We start from the raw sequence: 14,765 nt of genomic DNA, 5'->3' as shown, positions 1-14,765 counted from the left end.
GAAGTGGGTTGTGGGTTTCTTAGCCAGAAAGAGATGAACATAAGAGGAGGGCTCGCTCTGTCTCCCTATCTTGAGGAAGCACACACTTGAAGCTGCCTTCTGCTGTCTCTGTGAGACTCAGGGTAAACTATACCCACAGGACTCACTGCTTAACATTCTACTCTGGCTTCAAGGCACATGTCTGTTGTCACCCCTTTTCTGAACTAAACCCTTCTTGGTTAACTTCCATCACACCCTACATCTTTATGGTTGCTCATACCCTCTCCTCCCACCTTTTCACCCAGTAGGTGACCAGTAAGCGTCCAGTGAATAAGCAGGCTACTGGAGAGGAAGAGGGCACCTTCTTGTCATAACATGGAGGGTGTACCACGGGAGAAGACAGTGCTCCAAGAGAAGGGGAAAGGGAAAAGTATTGTCACTCGGGGGAAACCAGGGGATGATATGCGTGAAGTGGCTGAAGACTTCTTGACCAAAATTACGTTTTCCTATGATGACTCTGCAAGTCTGTGCTGTGAATCCCAGGAATATATCAGGGGAGGTTTTCTTAGGTGTAATGATCAAAAGGCCAAATATTAAGTATTATTTCATTTCATAGAAATTGTCACAATAACAAAAGAGATACGGAAGTTAGAATGCATTTGGCGAAGTAATGAAGCCCAACAAACACGATTCTGCACTTTCTTAAAAAATAGTATGACGACAGCCTAGGATGGTTACTGGCGCCATAAACTAGAGTGTCAATTTGTTGGGTCAACAACAGGAGCCACTGTGCACTTGCTCCTCATGTGGGATCTCTGTCCTTAATGTGCTGTACATTGTGATTTAATGCTATAACTAGTACTCAAACAGTATGTTTCACTTTGTGTTTCTATGTGGGTGCAAACTGTTGAAATCTTTATACTAAATTGATCTTCTGTATATAAAGAGAATTGAAAATGAATCTTGATGCAAATGGAAGGGGAGAGGGAGCGGGAGAGGGGAGGGTTGCGGGTGGGAGGGAAGTTATGGGGGGGGGAAGCCATTGTAATCCATAAGCTGTACACTGGAAATTTATATTCATTAAATAAAAGTTAAAAAAAAAATAGTATATGGTGGCGGGTCCCAGCAGCTCGGGCGGCGGGAGGAGCGGCAGCGGCCAGGCAGCCCAGCTCCGCGAAGGCTCTCGGCGCGCCGCGGCCCGCAGGCACCCGGCACGCGCCCTCCGCGCCGCCAGGATGCCCAAGAGGAAGGTCAGCTCTGCCGAGGGGGCGGCCAAGGAGGAGCGCAAGAGGAGGTCGGCGCGCTTGTCGGGGAAGCAGGCCCCCGCGAAGGTGGAAGCGAAGCCCAAGAAGGCCGCCGGGAAGGGTAAGTCATCGACAAGAAAGTGCAAGCGAAGGGGAAGAGAGGAGCACAGGGAAAACTGGCCGAGGTGGCTCACCAAGAAGCTAAAGACTTGCCTGCAGAAAGCGGAGAAACGAAAAACGAGAAGAGTCCTGCCTCTGATGAAGCCGAAGAGAAAGAAGCCAAGTCCGATTCATACCATACACCATGTGTTACAGTGGTCCCTGTCTCCGTTCTTGCACAATCCAGAGGAATATTTTTATCAACTATTTTGTAAATGCAAGTTTTTTAGTAGCTCTAGAAACATTTTTAAGAAGGAGGGAAGCCCACCTCATCCCATTTTTTTAATTGTAAACGATTTTTTTTTTATTTAAGAGTTGAAATCATTTGCTGGTTGTTTATTTTTTGGTACAACCAGAAAATAGTGGCATATTGAATTCTGGGAGGCTTTGACTGTCTTGGGTGTCAGCTTAACATTCCATAGGTGGGGGTGGTTTTTATATCCTACAGTACAACGCATACTAAATGGCAATTTGGAGTCTCAATTGTGCATTTAATGTGTCTCGAATATTTTGTTACTTCTCCCATGTTTTGTGGAATTGTTTCTTACAGAAAACCACTCCTTGTTCTGTCAGAACCATGTGCACTCTGTAACATCTTTGGTTGTGGTAGTCCAGTTTTCCTAATGATTTTGTTAATGTGCTGTGAAAGATTAAAAATTCGAGTGTTGTTTATATGCTATTCTATTGTGAATGGGTGGGATTTATGTAACAGCAACATTTGAAGATACTTGTACTTGATAGCCTCTTAAGGAAGAGTTGCCTCCAAATTTGAAGCTGGAAAGTCACTGGAATAACTTTTAAAAAAAAGAATGACAATTCATGGCTTTTTAGATTTTTGGTATGTATGTTAAGAATTGTGTACAAATTAAAATGTGTGTGCTGATTCTCAACACCAATAAAATCTCAATAACGGACAAAAATATTATATGGTAAAAAATTATAACCTATAATTTATACTTCAATGGAACTTGTACAATTTTATTGGAAAATCCACTTGCTATTAATAATTTTAAATTCAATGTCTCACATTCTTTTAGAATGTTTTATATACTAGCATGTATTTTCACATTTGATTTTATTTTCAGTCTTTGATTTCTGGCTTTTCATTAGGACTTTTTGGGCATATCAATTGGATACTTTTTAGCAAGATCAATCAAAATACAATGACTAGAAACAGAAGAAAATCTCTGAACATTTTTCATCTTTTCTAAACTCTTTATCATTGTGATTTTTGTACCAGATTTCAAAGCAATATGTAGAAAGCAAATGATTAGGAGAAGAGAGGACACCTCTGATGTCCCTAAACGAGTTTTGATGAACCTTTAATATCACAGCCCTTGGAAGCCCAGCGGTACAGCATGTGCATTCTACCCTCACTGGCCACAATCTTCACCTTCAGTCAGTCTCTCATCAGCTTCCCTGGTATCTTACCACAACCACTACTCCGGAGACCTTCATTGCAAGGCTATCACTCCTATTATGTCAATGCTATTTTGTGTCACCTGGTACCATCTCCATCTCTCTCCATTTGACCTCCTTCCTGCCCCCCAAGAAGCAGTGGGTCTTTGGCAGTCATTGTAAAATGTAACCGTAACATAAGGTGGGCAACTGAGTGATAAGGGCCATCACTCTCCCTTGAGAAGCTACAAGAGGTCCAGACAGCACTGATCCCTCTTAGTGGGGCCAAACATGTAACATACAAACTCAGAAGCAATGGAATGGCCATGTGGGTCCAAGGGCCAGGAAAGCTGCCCTACAGAGAAAAATGAAGAAGAGGAGACTGGCATATTCCAATATGTTCTGCTCTGCCACTCGTTGTCTTTCATTGAGGATAATGAGGTAACTCTGGATTTTCTCCTTAGGGCTTAGGCTGACTTGACTATTTCTATCACATACACAAAGGAGTCTTTACTAATAAACACATTTTCACAAAAAGGAAAGTTTTACCTTTGAGAGCACTGTAAAATCTAAAGCCGAGTATCAAACATTAGGAAACAAAGGTGAATGTCATTATGATTTAATCTGTTATATGAAATCACCTGGTGTCCTAGAAAATTCCAGGCCAACAAGGCCATTTAGTCAAAGATATAAATGTTTGGGACAGATTAAAAATTGAGACAGAAAAGTATAGGAGAAATTCAGTATGTCCATGGCAGGCGATTTACTTCTCCTACTTGTTGCACAATGATTCCTGCCTTTCCTAAGGAGTGCCTCTCCTGTCAGTCAGTGGGTGCTTTGGCTAACCAGGTCGCTAAGAATGATGCAGAGTACCTTCCAGGTAGACATGAAGGAGAAAGTCTAAGGGCAGGTGGCAATGAGAATGACTGCCAATTTCAGAAAGAAATTATTGCCTGTACTGATAGGAATGACACTAGGTGGCTGATTGGCTGGAGTGCACAGGTAAGTTGCTGAATGTACTAAAAGGAAGCAGAAAAATGTGTGTGCAAACAAGAGTGGCCAGCTAAGCAATGACAGCTAAACCATCAGATCTCTCATGTGGGTGCCAGGGACCCTAACAACTTGAAACGTTGCTTAATGCTCCCCAGGGACTGTAATAGGAGGAGCCAGAGCTGGGTATCTACTCATTTATTTACTGTTTTATTTGAAAGAGGGAGACAGACAGACAGATAGATGGCCCTTCCATCTGCTGGTTCACTCCCCAAATGCCCACAACAGCTGGGCTTGGGCCTAGGTGAAGCTAGGAGCCAAGAACTCCATATAGGTCTCCCATATGGGTGGCAGGGGCCCATGAAGACGGGCCATTTGGTGTTGCCTACCCAGGTGCATTAGCAGAATGCTGGATGGGAAGCATGACAGCTGGGACTTGAACTTGCACTCCAATGTGGGATTTCAGCATTGCAAGTGGTAGCTCTGTGCCACAATGCTGGCCCCTGGATTTGGGCATCAAACCCAGGTGCTCTGATATGGGAAACAGAAGTTTTTTAATGGGCTTCTTAACCACTAGGACTGATGCCTGCCCCCAGCTTTTTAAACTGATGAAGAAATCCAAGAAATAAGATTTAATGAAAAGTTCTCCTTATTGGTTAATCATGTCAAATGAGCCCTGGTACAGAGAAAGCCAGCTAACACCTAATAAAATAAACGCTACATGTGCTTCTTGTAAGTAGGATCCTTAGAATTCCTCCTCTTCTGTGTGTTTTATGACAATTGGTGCTGGGTAGTTATAGGATTAAAATTAGCTCATTGGGCAAGAACAAGTGACAGCATATGGCAGTGCTGACCCTTAAGAGTGATGGCTAATAATTATAAGTAGTTATCTCAATATTAATCCTTACTAAGATGTTATAAAGAAAATATGAAATCAATGATAACACTAATCTCCCATCTTAATTACCACCAGCAGTGTATGCAGATTCCAATTTCTTGATATCCTTGACATGGCTGGTTATTATTTGCCTTTTCAATTCTAGCCAATGAGTCTCCAAGTAACTTGATGTGGAAGTTGTGAACCACTACACTAGGCAGTCTTTTAGTCTGGCTTGCCAAAATATTAAACCAGAACTTTTTAGAACAGTTTTACTGAAATATAATACATATACCATACACCATTCATTCTTTGAAAGTACAGAAGTCAGGGGCCAGTGCTGTGGCGCAGTAGGTTAATCCTCCACCTGTGGCGCTGGCATCCCATACGGGCATGGGTTCTACTCCCGGCTGCTCCACTTCTGATCCAGCTCTCTGCTGTGGCCTGGGAAAGCAGTAGAAGATGGCCTAAGCACTTGGGCCCCTGCACCAGTGCAGGAGACCCAGAGGAAGCTCTTGGCTACTGGCTTTGGATTGGCCCAGCTCTGTCTGTTGAAGCCAATTGCGGAGTGAGCCAGTGGATGGAAGACCTTTCTCTCTCTCTCTCTCTCTCCTTCTTACTGTCTGTAACTCTACCTCTCAAATAAATAAATAAAATCGTTTTAAAAAAAAGTACACAAGTCAGTGGTTTTGAGTATGTTCAAAAGAGTTGCATAGACAGTGCTACTCTATAACTATATTACATTGTCATCAACTTCCCAGAGAATCCTTACCATTAGCAGTCACTTCCCACTTCACCTCCCAACCCCCTGGCCACTGTCTCTAAGGGTCTGCATATTTCAGAAATTCCATACAGAGTCACACAACATGTGATTCTTTGTGACTGGCTTATTTTACACAGCATGACTGTTTCAATATTCATTCTTACTACAGAGTGTATCAGTATTTCATTTCTTTTTGTTGGGATTTATACAATTCCGGCCGGCGCCGCGGCTCACTAGGCTAATCCTCCGCCTTGCAGCGCCAGCACACAGGGTTCTAGTCCTGGTCGGGGCACCGGATTCTGTCCCTGTTGCCCCTCTTCCAGGCCAGCTCTCTGCTGTGGCCCGGGAAGGCAGTGGAGGATGGCCCAAGTGCTTGGGCCCTGCACCCCATGGGAGACCAGGATAAGCACCTGGCTCCTGCCATCGGATCAGCGCGGTGTGCCAGCTGCAGCGCGCCAGCCGCGGCGGCCATTGGAGGGTGAACCAACGGTAAAGGAAGACCTTTCTCTCTGTCTCTCTCACTGTCCACTCTGCCTGTCAAAAAATTAAAAAAAAAATTAAAAAAATTTTAAAAAAATTTATACAATTCCATCAATTGTATAGGCATATGACATTTTATTTATCCATTTAGCAATTTAAGGACATCATTTTTTTTCACTTTTTGGTTATTATGTATAAGTTTTTGTGTGGGTACACTGGTATATTCTCACTTTGGCACACAGCTAGGAGTAGAACTACTAAGTCATATGGTAACTCCAAGTTTAACTACCTGATGACCTACCCAGGTTATTTTCCATATTGGCTTCAACATCTTACAGCAGCACTGTATGAAGATTCCAGTTTCTCCATATCCTCAACATAGCTGGTTATTATTTGTCTTTTGGATTCTAGTGGATAAGAAGTGGTATCTCATTATGGGTTTAATTTCCATTTCACTGATAAATAATAATGCTGAGTATCCTTTCATGTCCTTATTGGCCAAATAGCCTCATTGGGGGAAATATCTATTCAAATCCTTTGCCCATGTTTAAGTTGAGCTGGAAGAGTCTTTTATATATGCTGGATACTAAATATATGATATTTTCTCCCATTATGTGGATTGTCTTTTTATTTTTTCCCTTTGATGCCCTCTAGTTTAATTTTAACTATTTTTGTTGATATTTGTGCTTTTGTTGTCACATTAAAGCAGGAGTGAGGAACGTCTGGCCAAGGGCTGTTTAAGGCCCATGAAATCATCTAGTCTGGCCCTGGACAAGGCAACTGCAGACGGGGATCATAATTCAATAAATTTATAGCGGGCTAATTTTTAAGATGATGATTTTGTACAGCCTGTGAATGATGTTATAAATGTACAAACGGTGCTTGGCAGAAAAAAGTTTCCCCACCCCTGAAAAAAAAAAAATTACCCAAGTTCAGGAAGATTTACTGTAGCTTTTTCTTAAACGTTTTCTACATTTAGGTGTGTGATGTGTGATTGATAAATGACACCATGTTTTATAGTTTCAGTGTACAATTCCTGTGGTTGTTTTGTTGAATTTCTTTTTTTTTTTAAAGATTTTATTCATTTATTTGAAAGTCAGAGTTACACAGAGAGAGGAGAGGCAGAGAGAGAGAGAGAGGTCTTCCATCCAATGGTTCACTCTCCAATTGGCCACAACGGCCGGAGCTGCGCCCATCCAAAGCCAGGAGCCAGGAGCTTTTTCCGGGTCTCCCACGCAGGTGCGGGGGCCCAAGGACTTGGGCCATCTTCTACTCTTTCCTATGCCATAGCAAAGAGCTGGATTGGAAGTGGAGCAGCTGGGTCTTGAACCGGCACCCAAATGGGATGCCGGTGCTTCAGGCCAGGGTGTTAACCCACTGTGCCACAGCACCAGCCCCTTGTTGAATTTATTTCTAAGTATTTTATTCTTTTTGATGCTAATGTAAATGTAATTGTTTTTTGTAAACTTTACTTTCCAATTGTTCATTACTAGTCAACAGAAATATAATTGATTGTGGATCCTACAATCTTACTAATCTGATTAACTAGATTGAATAGCTTTTTATTTGGGTGGATTCCTTAGAATTTTCTCTATATAAGATCATATCATCTGGAAATAGTTTCATTTCCTTGCCAATCTCAGTGCCTTCATTTCTTTTTCTTTCTTAATTGCCCTAGCAAAAGTCTTCAGCATACAGTCAAAGAGCAGTAATCAGAGCAGACATTGCTATTTTATTTAAAAGCAAAGCATTCTGTGTGTCACTATTAAGGATGATGTTAGCTGTGGACATTCACAGATACCTTTTATCAGTTTGAAAAAATTCCCTTCTGTTCCTAGTTTGTTTAGTGATTTTTCTTCATGAAAGGGTATAATATTTTTGTCAAATTCTTTTCCTGCTTCTACTGAAATAATCATGTGGTTTTTCTTTATTCTATTAACATGATACATTGCATTGATTTTCTGTGTCAAGAGAACTTTGTCTTCCTGGAATAAGTCTCTCTTGTTCGTGGCTTGTGATCCATTTTTATGTGGCTAGATTTAGTCTGCTGGCATTTTGTTGAGGATTTTGTGTCTATATTTATAAAAGATATTGTTCTGTAGTTTTCTTTGCTTGTGATCTCTTATTTTGTGTCAGAATAATGCTAGTTTCATAAAGTATATGGGGAAATGGTCATTTTCTTCCTAATTTTTAAAAGATTTTTTGTGAAAAATATTCCTTTGAGTGTGTGTGTGTATGTGTGTGTATGTGTGTTTTCTTTATCTGCTCATCTGTTATTTGACATGTTAGTTGATTCCATATATTTGCTATTATGAATAATGCTGCAATAAATAGTAGAGTTCAAGTTTCTTTGTTGTTCTGATTTCACTTCCTTTGGCTATATAGTTAGTAGGAGAATAGCTGTATCACACGGTTCTTCTAGTTTTAGTTCATAAAGAAACCTCTGTACTATTTTCCATAATGACTATACTGACTTACATACCCAAGAACAGGGTGTAAAAGTTTCTCTTTTTCTGCATCCTAGCCAACACTTGGTGTTTTTGTCTCTCTCTTATCACAGCCATTTTTTTAAACTTTTATTTAATAAATATAAATTTCCAAAGTACAAATTTTGGATTATAGCAGCTTCCCCCCCCATTACCACCCTCCCACACACAACCATCCCATCTCCCACTCCCTCTTCCATCCATTCTTCATCAAGATTCATTTTCAATTATCTATATATACAGAAGATCAATTTAGTATATACTAAGTAAAGATTTCAACAGTTTGCAATCACACAGAAACACAAAGTATAAAGTACTGTTTGAGTACTAGTTATACCGTTAATTCACATAGTACAACACATTAAGGACAGAGATCCTACATGGGGAGTAAGTGCACAGTGACTCCTGTTGTTGACTTAACAATTAACACTCTTATTTATGACATCAGTAATCACCCAAGGCTCTTGTCATGAGCTGCCAAGGCTATGGAAGCCTCTTGAGTTCGCCAACTCCGATCTTATTTAGACAAGGCCTTAGTCAAAGTGGAAGTTCTCTCCTCCCTTCAGAGAAAGGTACCTCCTTCTTTGGTGGCCCGTTCTTTCTGCTGGGATCTCACTCACAGAGATCTTTCATTTAGGTCATTTTTTTTGCCACAGGCTTTCCATGCCTGAAATAGTCTCACGGGCTTTTTAGCCAGATCCAAATGCGTTAAGGGCTGATTCTGAGGCCAGAGTGCTGTTTAAGACATCTGCCATTCTATGAGTCTGCTGTGTATCCTGCTTCCCATGTTTGATTGTTCTCTCCTTTTTAATTCTATCAGTTAGTATTAGCAGACAGTAGTCTTATCACAGCCATTTTAACATGTGGTTTTGACTTGCATTCCCCTGAAGAGTATTGGTATAGATAATTCTTTCATATACTTAGTGGTCATTTTTACATCTTCTAAGAAATGTCTGACAATTCTTTCTTATAATTTACCTGCCTATTGATATTCTCTATTTAGTGAGACATCAATGTTGTACTTTATTTCTGCACATAGTTTCCTTTAGTTTTCAACATATTTTTAATCACATATTTGATAATTTAAATTGTAGAATTGTAGGATTCACAAACAATTAAATTTAATAGTTTTCAACATATTTTTAATTACAGGTTAAAGACTTTGTCTAGAAAGTCCAACATTTTGGCTTCCTTGAGGAACATTTCAATAGACCACTTTTTACTTGTATACAGACTAGACTTACTTATTTCTTATGTACTTTTTTTGGTCAAAAATGAACATTTTAGGTAATACAATACAGCAACTTTGGAAATTATATCCTTCCCCCACTAGGATACTTTGTGTTGTTTTTCTTGTTCTTGTTTACTTATCTAGTGATCTTCTTAAGACAATTCTGTAAAAGATGTACTCTAGGTTGTTTAAAGCTGTGGAAGTTTCTGTTTAGTTACCTTAAAGGCCAGTTAATGATTGGACAGAGGTTTTCCTGAACAGCCTTGAGCCAACAGTCTCTTATCCTTTGCCAAAGGGCTCTACATGTGTATTGTGTACATTTGAAATGTTTCAGCAGTTAACAACTCTGCATTATTGTCATCACTATTTGCAGATAACAAAGATCAGCTTTAGATGAGAAAGTAGGATATTTCCCTTTGTTGCCCGGGCATGATCACAGCATTGCCCATGTACCCAACTTTTTAGACCCTCAGGAATATGGAAGAGCTTTTCAAATAACCTCCATGGGGGGCCGGCACCGTGGCACACTTAATTAATCCTCCGCCTGCAGAACCGGCATCTCATATGGGCGCTGGGTTCTGGTCCCAGTTGCTCCTCTTCCAGTCCAGCTCTCTGCTGTGGCCCAGGAGGGCAGTGGAGGATGGCCCAAGTGCTTGGGCCCCTGCACCTGCATGGGAGACTGGGAAGAAGCACCTGCTCCTGGCTTCAGATTGGCGAAGCGCTGGCCCTAGCGGCCGTTTGGGGAGTGAACCAATGGAAGGAAGACCTTTCTCTCTATCTCTCTCACTGTCCATAACTCTACCTGTCAAATAAATAAAAAAATTAAAAAAGACCCTGATGTCTGGGTCATTGTTGAAAAAAAAAAAAAAACCTCCATGGAACATCTTGTTCCTCAGATCTTTCTTTTCATTTTTTATATGGGCTCTTGTTTGTTCACATTGCTGTGGTAGTCTCAGGCAACTGTGATATTAAGTAATTACCAATGATTGCTTTCAACAAACTCCCTAGACGTGGTATTTTTCCTCCAGAGTGAGCTCAAGTCAAGTAACTGTGAGACATGCCAAATAGTGCCAATGTTCTGGAGATAAGACTTGTTCCTGATATTCTTCTTTTTTTTTTTGAACAATTGCACCTCAAAGATTGGTAAGCCTTTGGTTAAGTTATAGAGCTCTGAAAATGTTGATTTTGATATTTTTCCCCCAGTGTTCTCATTGCTTTTATGGAGGAGCAACTTTTGGAGGTCATCATGCCATCATTCTGGAACTGTTTCCTCCTTTCAGATCCTTAACATGACTGTTTAAAAACTGAATTCAATACAAACAGAACAACATGTGACAACAGACTCATTCATCTCTTTAGAACCACTGCACAGTGCAAGTAGTGCAATAAGGTAAAGAAAAAGTACAGGGAGAAAGCACAATGTCAGGGAGTTAGGGGGAAAATGGCAGAGGAAATGCCACACAAATTAGAGGGACAGTGTGGATCTTTGTGCAGGGCATGTATGCACACAACTCAGGACCCCAGCAGCCGAGAGCGTCAGCACCAGCTTTGGAGTGAGGTGATGTCAGACTGCAGCAGCCCTAGCCACTGGCGATAAAGCTGCAGGAAGAGCCTGGTGTGAGCCCGGCTTGGAGCCCCATGGGAGACAACATTCCTGCCAACCTAGAGGGGAAAAAAGGGAGGGGGAATTTTTTTTATCATACAGACCAACCAGCACTGGCATCCTGTAGCCACCTGAGAGAGGGAAGGCACCATTTTGGACATATGTAACAGCTGAGCCAGGTAGTGCCCGTGCATCCAGCAACCAGCTGAGGAGATGCCTGAGTCTGGTTGGGAGAATTGACAGGGGTTTGGGAGCTCATGACTGTGGGGGGCTTGTGTGCTGGGACTGTGAAAACACTGTGGCTGCTTGGGAGAGAGCAAGGTGTAGCTGGGACTTTGGGAAGCCACTATGGGATGTTTCACAAGCTCAGGGCTCCCTGATTCCCTGGTGAGGGTCATTGCTGCAGGATCCGTGCTCACACCAAGGACTACAAGGATCCTTTGTTGTGTTCTTGCAACAGCACAGATGAAAACTGTACCCACCAATGCTAGCGATCAGGCATTGGTCTCCTTTGAGGAGAGGAGGAGAGTGTGAAAATACACCAACAGAGAAGAACAAACTTCCCCTCTGATTTAAAAAGAGAGAGACTTACCATGACTAACCTGGATGTCACCTTGGACACTCCCCTCACCCTGGAGCATTGAACAGAGCTCCCTGACCACACCCAGCACGCACCTCTGGGTATTCACTGAAAGAGCAGACACTCTACTAAGCCACAGAGGTATAGTTCAAGGATAAAAGCCAACACAAACAAACAAAAAAACTAAAAAACCCAACAAGTACCACCACAAATGCCTAATAATAAATGCAGAAATTCAAGAAACACTTAAATACAGGTCACCTGGCTATTTAAAAGAAATACCGATGGATCTAGAGCAGACATAGACTCGAATACAATAGTAATGGGGAACTTCAACACCCCACTTTCAGCAATGGACAGATCAACCAGAGAGAAAATCAACATGGAAACAGTAAAGTTAATAGGCACTACAGACCAAATGGACCTAACTGATATCTACAAAACTTTTCATCCTAGATATGCAGGATGGCTAATCCTCTGCCTTGTGGCGCCGGCACACCGGGTTTTAGTCCAGGTCGGGGCGCCGGATTCTGTCCCGGTTGCTCCTCTTCCAGGCCAGCTCTCTGCTGTGGCCCGGGAAGGCAGTGGAGGATGGCCTAAGTGCTTGGGCCCTGCACCCCATGGGAGACCAGGAGAAGCACCTGGCTCCTGCCTTCGAATCAGCGCGGTGTGCCAGCCGCAGCGCGCCGCTGCAGCGGCCATTGGAGGGTGAACCAACGGAAAAGGAAGATCTTTCTCTCTGTCTCTCTCTCCCTCACTGTCCACTCTGCCTGTCAAAAGTAAAAAAAAAAAAAAAAAAAAAAAAAGAAGGTAATCTGTAGAAGCGAAATCAACACTCTGAGAAGCAATGACTTTGAACAGCCCCTGTTTCACCTGTTGAGGAAGAGTTATTTTTTTTACTCAATTTTTGAACTCTTTACTTAATATAGAGTTAATTGTATGTGTATAAAGTTAGTTGAAAATAGATCTTAGTAAAAAATAAGAATGGGAATAGGAGAGAGAGTTAGAGGAGGGGTGGGAGTGTGGAAGGGCAGTTGGGTACAGTGGGAAGAATCACTGTATTCCTAAAGTTGTATTTATGTTGCATGAAGTCTGTATTCCTTAACTATAAGGTTTCTGGGGAAAAAAATAAAGAACAGTTACCTTAGTTCATTCTAGCATTGAAGTTAAACACTGTATTTATTGAATGAATGAATGAATGAATGATTGCCATAGGAGTGAATGAATGAATGAGAAAATGCATGCACATATGATATATATTCCTGCTATCAGGGAGTTTAGGTATCACCAAGAGAGAGGGGCTGGCTGCCTACCAAAATGCCTTCTAGAGCAACACTCATTATCTTGGAGGTTTTACGCTCATGCCAAGTCTGGCCCTCAGCTTTGCAGACTCTGCTTAAAACCAATCTGTCAGCGCCTGAGTGGGGCCACATCTCTGAGACAGTGTTGCATTAACCCAGCTCATAGAGATCAGAATGCCAACTTATTAATTCACAACAAGAGTGATAAATGCCACGAGGACTACAGTAATTGTATCAGTAGGTCAGGAACCATGTTCTCCCTGCAGGCAGTCCACCTGGGAAGGCAGTTCCTCTTGTGAAATTCTCAGGGTGAGCACAGAAACACCACAATGAGAATTGTTACAAAATACAAACATGTGAGGTCTAAAAATCGGCGAACACCTTAACTTCATCCCTGTTCCTGTTGATTTAGGAGACTGGAAATAGTGACAAGGAGATCTCAGGCTATTAAGACTCCTATGGGAGGACGGTGGAAGTGGAGGGGGGATCAGAATGAATACCTTCCTTATGCCACCGCCCAGCCTTTTTGGGGAAAGCTGAGTCTTGGCGAGGAGTTAAGCCGTCTGTGCCTGAATGGGGTGAGGGAGGCTGAGGCTTAGCAAGGACAGGAAAGAAACAGCTTGGCTGTGAGACATGCCTTCCCTGGGACTGAGACCTGGGACACCCTTTTGAAGAGTGGGACATGCATTCCCTATGTGCTCAGAGGTGCCAAGTGTTCAATGGACCATTCCAGCTATGAGAGTACAGATCAAGGCAGACTGCCATCCCAAGGCCCCACTTCTCTGGATTAGGAACCCTTGGGATTCCTTATTGTAAAACATGATGAAGGTTTAATTTTCCAATGGCATCTTACTCTTATAGTGTCATGGATCTCCCCTCTTGCCCCTCCACACCCTGCAGCTGGGCAAGATTCAAATAACTGTTGCCAAAGTCCTCCTTGCTGGTTCTTCTACTAATATGTGCCATTTCTGGACAACTCTTCTTAAGATACAGCCATTCTTTAGTCTTGCGCTGGTTTCATTCAGATTCCTCAAGCCAGATTTACAGAGAGCTGCTTTGACTTCAGTTATTGGCGGGATCTTGGTTTTGCTTCTACCACTTGCCTCTGCCACCCAGCTCTGTATTACGTCTGTGTCAAACAGGCCCAGTGACATGTTATATCCACATCCCTATACAATAAGACCTGGGATCCTTCTCTTTCTCCTCTGTTTAGTCTTCCAGGTCCTTCTCATTCTTAAATCTTTTATTTACCCTCCCTCAGTTTGTGGAATTGGTGATTTTTCTGACACGTTTATTCCCAACAAGTCGTCTAAATGCTATAAGGACCACAATAACTGTATCTGCAGTTCTGGTGTAATGTTCCTCTTGCAGCTAGTGCACCTGAGAAGCAAAGTGCTTCAGAGATGTGTCCTTGGCTTCCGGCACCCCTGACGGTCCCAGAAATTTGTGTCATTTAATTTTATGTGTCGCCATTATTGTCCCCCATTTAGCTTATTCTCACTACCCACCCTGCTCCAATTATTTAGAAATTCTTTCATTTCCATTTCTCCCACCCATGCAGGCAGCAAGAGCACCTCATGACAAACACTCAGGTGCACCAAGTTTCCAGGATTGACAAGATGTTCCAAAAAGGCCATTGCCAGACAGCACACCTGAGGCCTCAGAGCCCAGGCA

The 14,765-nt window shown here is 42.1% G+C and overlaps 1 protein-coding gene and 1 pseudogene across 1 annotated transcript in view; one reads left to right on the top strand and one right to left on the bottom strand.

The window, feature by feature from the left end:
- LHFPL3 (LHFPL tetraspan subfamily member 3) overlaps nt 1-14,765 on the bottom strand; it is a 579,616-nt gene that overhangs the window by 506,955 nt on the left and 57,896 nt on the right. The gene's annotated exons all lie outside the window — the stretch shown is intronic.
- Nucleotides 1,215-1,659, top strand: LOC133775660 (non-histone chromosomal protein HMG-14-like; annotated as a pseudogene).

Source organism: Lepus europaeus, chromosome 1, assembly GCF_033115175.1.
Source record: "Lepus europaeus isolate LE1 chromosome 1, mLepTim1.pri, whole genome shotgun sequence".
NCBI classification, from domain to species: domain Eukaryota; kingdom Metazoa; phylum Chordata; class Mammalia; order Lagomorpha; family Leporidae; genus Lepus; species Lepus europaeus.
Note: the sequence above shows the minus strand (reverse complement) of the source record. Positions and strands in the feature narration are given on the sequence as shown.